Source organism: Urocampus carinirostris, chromosome 13 (assembly GCF_059441175.1).
Source record: "Urocampus carinirostris isolate Australia breed hairy pipefish chromosome 13, RoL_Ucar_1.0, whole genome shotgun sequence".
In the NCBI taxonomy this organism is placed as follows: Eukaryota; Metazoa; Chordata; class Actinopteri; order Syngnathiformes; family Syngnathidae; genus Urocampus; species Urocampus carinirostris.
This window is the reverse complement of record NC_142361.1, coordinates 12,130,258-12,140,445: the sequence shown is the minus strand read 5'-3', so window position 1 is coordinate 12,140,445 and position 10,188 is coordinate 12,130,258.

The window sequence follows — 10,188 nt, the reverse complement described above, 5'->3', positions numbered from 1 at the left end:
AGATAGATAGATAGATAGATAGATAGATAGATAGACAGCAAAAGGACCGACGCACAGACAGACGAATAGTTTAGAATGGCATACGACATGAAGATAGATGGATGGACGGACAGACAGACAGACAGACAAATTCAAATGCTCTGAAACCGTTTTAAATCTCATGAGAAACATGAGAGATAATGCTTTAAATCTGCTTTAAGATTTGACTTAAAGCAGATTTAACGCATTAACTCACAGTTAAGGCTTTCGTGTTTGACTGTACTTATATTAGTCGAGAAAAAAAAGAGTTATATTTAGTCCAACAAAAGTCTGCTAGCTAAATGCCAACTTGCTTTACAATACATGGTCTAATGGAACAATCACAAATCGAGCAACAGAAACTGAGCCACAATACTCACAAGGAACCCTCTTGTCCTCTTCATACCACTCGCTAACTTTTATTATTTCCTCGCCAGACGGAAATTTTAATCATATACGTTTGTAATTGTTACAAACGTTCACCAAAAGGCAAAGAATAACACCTTTAGTCACCCACATTGATTAGAAAAGAAAAGAACTAATGAATAATAGCTCTCACCTACTGTCTCTGCAATCCCTTTTAACAAGGCAGCAGTGTTAAGGTAAAAAGGTTCTTGATTGCTAAGTGTGAAAAGAAAGAAAAAAACATTTAATGGATTTCGCACCTGCCAGCTCAATATCAAATTCTATGAAATAATCAGAGTCATGCTAATAATTCAATAGAATGCATAACAATGACATCACGTTGGAGTAGTGGTTTGTCATGTACCTCCAGGTACTGATGTTTAAGTTGAATTTCATCTCTTGTTTTCTTCCTACTTTGCAAAAACTTTTTTTTCTTTTTAATCGTGGAAATTTCTCAGCCAAATGTCAGAGTATCCCCAACGGAACACACCAGCCTACCAGCAAACAGGCATCACGGCTCATAAAAACGGGACTCAGATCAGATCGACTATTTCTGCAAAGGAATGTTTTTCCTTCAGGCACTAGACATTTATTCTGGGTGGGGGCCCTGAAGGCATTCTTGTGAAAAGCGACTCTCCAAAAAGATTCATTTTTTTAAGGCTTCAGATAACAAGAACGTCATTATCTTCAGTTTCACGCCTTTTGAGACTTCTTGCAGCTAGCGGTGGGTACTTTGAATTTAGTTTTATGGACGCTAAAAACAGTTGTCAGCATGTCTGCCTTACAGTTCCTGTTTCAACTTCAGCTACCATCCACCCTGTGTGGAGTTTGCATGTTCTACCCGTGGGTATTCTGAGTGTGTATTTTCCAGACACTCTGGTTTTCCTCCCACGTACTAAAAACATGCATGGCAGTTTGAATGGCCAGTCAAAATTGTCCCCAGGAATGAGAGTGTGAGTGAATGGTCTTCTGTCTCACTTTTGAAGATACGTGATTGGAAAATAAATGAATGAAGCACATAAAATTACAATGATAGTTAGATGTGCCTCGCCTTTAACTAGCATCTGAATAAGTTCAATTCATTTGAATGTTAAATTTTGCCCTTGAAATGGATAAAAACGCCAGGATTTGATTAACCACCTCAACCCCTGAAAACAATACAAGTTATTTTGCGTATTATCCTGGGATATTGATGTCATGATTACCGAGATGCTTCACCTGTGCCTGCTCCTTTGGTGCCAACTGCCTCAGACTCTGATTGGCTCTCTGTCCCTATTTAGCCCCCCCTTCTATCTGTCCCCTGTTGTCAGTCCGTCTGCGAACCTCAGTTAACACTAGGCAAGCCTTATCGACCCTGACTCCCACCTGTTTTTTGCTCCTGTCTGTTCCCCGACTTTGAATTCCCACTTACAAGACTTCTTTCTTTCAAACCACAGCATTTCGTGAAAGCTCTTGTGACGCGCACAAGCAGCTCGAATTGTGCTTAACAGGTCTAGAACATATCCATCCATCCATTATCTTCACCGCTTATCCTCAGTAGGGTCGCGGGGGTGCTGGAGCCAATCTCAGCTGTCCTCGGGCAGTGGGCAGAGGACACCCTGAACCGGTTGCCAGCCAGTCGCACAGCACACAGTGACACACAACACACGCTCATTCACACCTAGGGACAATTTGAAACGGCCAATTAGCCTAATATGCATGTTTTTGGAAAGTGGGAGGAAACCGGAGTGCCCGGAGGAAACCCACGCAAGCAAAAGGAGAACATTCAATTTTCCCACAGGAAGGCTGGCAGCTGAATTTAACCCCTTGACCTCAGAACCTGCCACCTGCCTAGAATATATTGTTGTTGTTGTTTTGTTTTTAATAATAAAATCCTTAACCTTTCCGCTCTCGGTCTCGCAGAACCTGAATGTTTATTTGAGCATGCAAAAGAGTTTTCATTAATAATAATATTTTTTATCAAATACAGGCTAGCTTTGAGAGCCATAATTTAATTATTTCAGTAAGGTAAACGTTATACGAAATTATCCTTGTGACTAAAATTTAGGAAACACTGTTTGTTTGTTTTTTAAGTTAAGCTTTGCAAGAATGAATGAATGAATGAATGAATGAATGAATGTTGTCAATTTTGGCTCTTATCCAGATTGTCATTTACAGGTAACAGCCGACAATGTCATCGTAAAATTCTAATATTGTTGCTGTATTCTACATAGACTGTCTTGCAGTGAGTAAATAGGTGCTGCTTTGTGTTTGTAAGGTTTATTTTACCTTAGTAAGAGCAATTGCAATAAATAATACGCCAAGCAATTGGCTGAGGTTGACAAGTATGAATGTATGGTGATACAACAGTAATTTAATGGGTATGCATTAAACAGACTACATACATACTGTGACTTGAATAAGATTCCGATCTCAAAATATTCATATGCATTTTCTTGAAAGTGTTTGAAGTAGCCTAAAGAAATGATTCTCCTGTCATGCAATTTACATGCCAGACATGCTGGGTCACCCGCTCTAACAGAACATTTCACACAAGGCGCACGTTCACCAAGATACTTCCTCCCTCATTAAAAAACACATGCAGACATCCCACGCTTCCTCGGCGACATCAAATCAAAAGATTCGCCCCCACTTTGGCCTTGCTGTAAATGATCTAGGACACAGCCTGTCTTCTCACCACTAATCAAAACCTGGCAGTGTGACATGCGATCCGACCTCATACGCGCCTTTTCCATTACGTTTCTGTCAAAAGCTATGACTTAAAAAAAGTGTCAAGTAGTTGGGAAAAAAGCAGCCTGACATGAGACAGACAAATAACTGAGACGAAAGAGGGTCACATCTTGGCTGACCCAAAAAAGATCCCATGTACCTTTATTGCTGTCAAAGCTGTTCTTTACATATAGCTTTAAAATTCGGCAAAGAACAAGCTTATTACAATTTAACACTTTTGGGCCTTATATTAAGGTAAAGTGTAGGGCTGCAACAACAAATTGATAAAAATGATTAAAATCAATTATTAAAAGGAACAAATTTTATGCAGCGCTCAGCACATTAATTCAATGCAAATAAAATATCCATCCATCCATCCATCCATCCATTATCTGCACCACTTATCCTCAGTAGGGTCGCAGGGGTGCTGGAGCCCATCCCAGCTATCTTCGGGCAGTGGGCAGGGGACACCCTAAACCGGTTGCCAGCCAGTCGCAGGGCACACAGACAGAGACAACTCAATTGCTTATTCACAACTTGGGACAATTTGGACCGGCCAATTAACTTGACATGCATGTTTTTGGAATATGGGAGGAAACCAGAGTGCCCGGAGGAAACCTACGCAAGCACGGGGAGAACATGCAAACTCCACTCAGGAAGGTTCGATCTTAGGACCTCGGAACTGTGTCGCACACGAGTTAACCACTGTGCTGCCCGCACATAAAGTCAATACATTTCTTTATCCGGCGTCAAACTTGTATAAGCACTTCAGGACGGCAGAGGGCATATTAAAGGCATATCTTGATGTATGAGGTCACATTGATCCACATCCAAATGTATTTATTTAGCACTTTTCAGACACCAAAATTCCAACCAAAGGCTATATAAAAACATTTGATGTATAATAAAATGGCATCCAACAAAATACATTCTCCTCCAATGTTGGCTCTCTTTTTTTGGATTTTATTTAAAAAAATAAAATAAAAAAACGTGTTTTATATTTGTAAACATTTGTATATATATATATATATATATATATATATATATATATATATATATATATATATATATATATATATATATATATATATATATATACAGGGAGTGCAGAATTATTAGGCAAATGAGTATTTTGACCACATCATCCTCTTTATGCATGTTGTCTTACTCCAAGCTGTATAGGCTCGAAAGCCTACTACCAATTAAGCATATCAGGTGATGTGCATCTCTGTAATGAGAAGGGGTGTGGTCTAATGACATCAACACCCTATATCAGGTGTGCATAATTATTAGGCAACTTCCTTTCCTTTGGCAAAATGGGTCAGAAGAGGGACTTGACAGGCTCTGAAAAGTCAAAAATAGTGAGATATCTTGCAGAGGGATGCAGCACTCTTAAAATTGCCAAGCTTCTGAAGCGTGATCATCGAACAATCAAGCGTTACATTCAAAATAGTCTACAGGGTCGCGAGAAGCGTGTAGAAAAACCAAGGCGCAAAATAACTGCCCGTGAACTGAGAAAAGTCAAGCGTACAGCTGCCAAGATGCCACTTGCCACCAGTTTTGCCATATTTCAGAGCTGCAACATCACTGGAGTGCCCAAAAGCACAAGGTGTGTAATACTCAGAGACATGGCCAAGGTAAGAAAGGCTGAAAAACGACCACCACTGAACAAGACACACAAGCTGAAACGTCAAGACTGGGCCAAGAAAAATCTCAAGACGGATTTTTCTAAGGTTTTATGGACTGATGAAATGAGAGTGAGTCTTGATGGGCCAGATGGATGGGCCCGTGGTTGGATCGGTAAAGGGCAGAGAGCTCCAGTCCGCCTCAGACGCCAGCAAGGTGGAGGTGGGGTACTGGTATGGGCTGGTATCATCAAAGATGAGCTTGTGGGGCCTTTTCGGGTTGAGGATGGACTCAAGCTCAACTCCCAGTCCTACTGCCAGTTTCTGGAAGACACCTTCTTCAAGCAGTGGTACAGGAAGAAGTCCGCATCCTTCAAGAAAAACATGATTTTCATGCAGGACAACGCTCCATCACACGCATCCAAGTACTCCACAGCGTGGCTGGCAAGAAAGGGTCTAAAAGAAGAAAAACTAATGACATGGCCTCCTTGTTCACCTGATCTGAACCCCATAGAGAACCTGTGGTCCCTCATCAAATGTGAGATTTACAAGGAGGGAAAACAGTACACCTCTCTGAACAGTGTCTGGGAGGCTGTGGTTGCTGCTGCACGCAATGTTGATCGTGAACAGATCAAAGCACTGACAGAATCCATGGATGGCAGGCTTTTGAGTGTCCTTGTAAAGAAAGGTGGCTATATTGGTCACTGATTTGTTTTTGTTTTGTTTTTGAATGTCAGAAATGTATATTTGTGAATGTTGAGCTGTTATATTGGTTTCCCTGATGAAAATAAATAATTGAAATGGGTATACATTTGTTTTTTGTTAAGTTGCCTAATAATTATGCACAGTATTAGTCACCTGCACACACAGATATCCTCCAAAAATAGCTAAAACTAAAAAAGCCCCACTCCAACTTCCAAAATATTCAGCTTTGATATTAATGAGACTTTTGGTTTCATTAAGAACATGGTTGTTGTTCAATAATAAAATTAATCCTCAAAAATACAACTTGCCTAATAATTCTGCACTCCCTGTATATATATATATATATATATATATATACATATATATATATATATATATATATCCAGTATGTTTTTTTTTTTTTAGGCTACTTGGGCGCCATGGCGGCCGAGTGGTTAGCTTGTGCACGGCACAGTTCTGAGGTCATGGGATCAAATCCAGCTACTAGCCTTTCCGTGGGAAAATTGGATGTTCTACTTTTGCTTGCGTTGGTTTCCTCTGGGTTTCCATCCCAAAAAAACATGCATGTCAGGTTAATACTGCGGTTCTAATTGTCCCTAGGTGTGAATGAGCGAGTGAGTTGTCTGTCTTTGTGTGCCGTGCGACTGGCTGGCAACAAGTTTGGGGTTTTCCCTGCCCAATGCCCGAAGATGGCTGGGACGGGCTCCAGCACCCCCACAACCCTACTGAGGACAAGAGGTGCAGATAATAGATGGATGGGGGTTAAGCTGTTTGACAAACACTTGGATTGTTAAATCGTTTTATACTACAGAATATTCTGTTGTTTTGTCTGCTGTTTTCATATTTTCCCAAAACTTCAACATTTGAATAAGGGAGGAAATAAAAACTATATTAAAAAAATCTAATTCATAAATTAATTCCCCCCACCCCCAAAAAAATCCACCAACTCAGATTATTAAACTAATTGTTAGTTGCAGCCATAGTGTATTTATAAAGCTACCAGAACCCCCCATAATCATAGGAAGTAGTTAGCCGTGTTCAAATTTAGGACTGATTAAAACAAATTGAACAAAAGGAAATAAATGAATGAACAAACTGGCTTTTTGGAAACTGAACAGAATATTAGGGGCCCAAAAATAAAAAATAAATGCATTTTTATGTCATGAAGCGGAACAGGGGAGAACCCAAATGCGTGACGTTTCTCACAAAAGCTTTTATTTTATGGGAAATGGGGCAGTCATGCAGGGTAACCCAAACGTCAGTGATTCGGCGATCGTTGGGCGGAAGACGTAGGCAGCAGTCTGGTGTGGAATGACAGGAAGCCAGAGGCTATATCGGATAGATGGGGTCGAAACCGGACAGGACGGGACAGACAGGATTGATATCAAAACTAGAGTGCAAAGGTATGTTAACGGACTGACAAAGGGAGAGTGAGAGCACTGAGCTTAAATAGAAGGGAAGCCAATCTGTCAACGAGCCAAAGCTGACGCCACATGGGCGGTGCCAATTGGGCGCCATGGATGGTTGTAATAACAGTTTAGAAGACTTTGATTACAAGTAAAGGTAAGATATCACTAGGCTGCAACTTACAGTGGTAATGGTGTTTTAAAATATTTTATCTTATTTGGTCATAGTCTTGCTTATTGTCTCATCATATCAGCATCCTACTGTTTGTAAATCTAAATCTTAGGTCAGTGCCTTAACAAATCCAAACCTCCTTGACGTCACTGAAATCCCAATAATCGCTGGTATATATCATTTATCCTCTACAAAGACAGAATCATACGGACACGGGGCCCTTTTGGTGCCACCTGCAGCTCGTTGACTGATTGGCTTCCCTCCTATTTAAGCTCAGTGCTCTAGCTCACCCTTGGACAGTCCGTCAACGAACCTCTGCACCCGCAAGACGTGGGTTTTGACTCTGTCCGGTTTCCTGCTTGTGTTTCCTGTCCAGTATCGTTCCTGTCTATTTTGTCCTGTTTCATATCGATCTCCGGTTTCGTTCCTGGCTATTTTGTTCTGTTTAACTTCGATCTTCAGTGTCTGGTATTGTTTCCGTCTATCTCGTCCTGCTTGTTATCAGACTCCAGTCTCCAGTGCCTGATATCAATTCTGTCTGTCCCGTCCTGTCCGGTATCGACCCCATATGTCCGATATCTGCTCGTGCAATTGGTATACAGTAGATCTCGTCGGCCTCTGGCTTCCTGTCATTCCACGCCAAACTGCTGCCTTACGTCTTCTGCCCAACGATTGCCGAATCACTGGCGTTTGGGTTAACGTGCATGACTGCCCCATTTCCCGGAAAATAAAGCTTGTGTGATAAACGTCACGCATCTGGGTCCTCCTCCTGTTCCGGTTCTTGACAAATACACCGTTATTTCAGTGTTTGTCGCTTATGGTCTGCTTTTTCTGAGGTTTTAACGAAGCGATTTGTTCAAGTGATCATAATTAGATGCAGATATCCTTGCCAGTTGGGCAACACAAAATTGCAAAGCCCTTTTTTACTTTGTCAACAAAGGCGGCGGGTTGCCCATGCAAACTAAAGTGTTTTTCACATGATAAATTCCACCAAAAGAAAAATTGAGTTTACGGCAGAATGTCACACACAATGAAACAATGCGACGTGAGCCGATTATCGGGGAACCATCAGGGATGGATCTGGAATCTATGGCAACAAATCCGAGCCACTCGAATATTGTTTCAGTTGGCCGACACCTCTAAGCTTAACGGAAATCCATCGGGCTGTTTGATTAAAAGACAACTCTCCGGTGAATGAGAATGTTAAAGTGACAATCGAGCTAGCCAGATCCTTTCAAAAGGAAGAAACACTAATCACACGGCTGTCTCAGGCCAGTTCAATGTCCTGTGTAGAAAACACATCAATAACGACTTAAATAACCTGAAAATAGCACCAGTGTGTGGGGAATGGGAAAAACTCCGTATTGTTGAAAATCTTAAACCGAACCATGTATTCATTCCTTCAAGACTGTACAAAAACAATATCATGTTAAGGCTACTATGAGACTCATTGTACCGGATGGAGCCTCGGTATGCCTACAAACCGCATTATTTTGCCAGGCCGAACCGTCAGAGTTTGTTTGAAACAAGCTGAAAATGACTTGTTCGGCTGGGATCCTTTGTCCACGATCGAATCTCAGTGCGATCATTTGGTAGGCACAGCTTATTGTTTCACCGCCCGGGCTGCTGATGTTAGTTGTTCTGAACTTGCCTTGAACGACCGTCCCTCCTTCAGTGGCAATTTATTTTCACCCTCGGCGTGCGCGCAGGGCTAACAGGTCAAGTCAAGGCATGTTTATTTGTATAGCTCCTTATCACAAAGAGTCTCAAAGGGCTGCAGAGACCACAGATTATTGCAAACCACAGACTATTATTACACCATCCCCTGATCTAAAACCTACATGAGGGCAAGGAAAACCTAATGTTGTGCATCTTTGACCACCAAAAATAGCCGAAAATTATCCAAATTCCCTGATGGACTCTCAGTGCGGATGTGTGCATTTTGGGGGTGTGCTCGTCTGGTGAAGCACATTCGGAGCAACCCAAAATGACCACTGTGGCACCTGCAATTTGTTTTCCCCGATGGACTCTCAGTGCGCATTTTTTGGCGACCGGGGTGGGGGGCGACAAAGTTAGCTGTTCTGAACCCACTGAAAATGGCCAGCATTTGTGTGTTAGCAATCCATTTTCACCAAGCGATTATCAGCGTAAGCGCAACGCAACCTTACTGTAACTTTTTGCAGGCCGGTGAAGTTTTCCATCCTTAACCCGCTGAAATTTACAAGCACACATGCGTTTGTGATCCATTTGCCCTGATGACTGCTGGTGCTAGCGTGTAGTTTACTCGTTGATTCGTTGTTGCAGCCCTGCTATAATTATCTCATCTCATCTCATTAGCTGTACCGCTTATCCTTATTAGGGGGGCTGGAGCCCATCCCAGCCATCTCCGGGCAGTGGACAGGGGACACCCTGAACTGGTTGCCAGCCACTCGCAGGGCACACGGGGACAGACAACTCACTCGCTCAGTCACACCTAGGGACAATTTGGACCGGTCAATTCACCTGAAATGCATGTCTTTGGAATGTGGGAGGAAACCGGAGTGCCCGGAGGAAACCCAGCAAGCATGGGGAGATCATACAAACTCCACACAGTAAGGCCGTTAGCTGGATTTGAACCCACGCAGGAGGTTCCAATGACCTCAGAACTGTACCGCACACGCGCTAACCACTGCGCCGCCGTGCTGCCCTTACCATAATTATTTGTTACCTCATTTTATTAGTATTACTATGAGCCGCATTCTTTTCGACCTTTCCCTTTTGTCACAAAAGGGTGAGAGGTCAACTGAGCATTCAGTTTTTCTAATTTCCTTAATTTCTCAGTAAATTATCAGTTTTGGGCATGTTGCCTAAATAAATGATGAGTTATCCATTACCTTTTCAAAAAAGTAACTGAGTTAGTAACTAAATCACTCTATAGTAAAAGTAATTAGTTACCAGGAAAAATACGTTTCTTTTAAAGAGTTGAAAATTTCATGAGCAGTATTCGAGTCATTTCAATAGAGAAGACAGATAGTTGTGTTATAGAACCTCACCAGCAACAGATGTGTACTGTTTGAAGAGCAACAAAAAGAAACCATATAATAGAAAAACAACCAGCAGTTAACAATATAGTGAGTTTAATAAGTTGAGTTGAAAAAATAAATAAAAG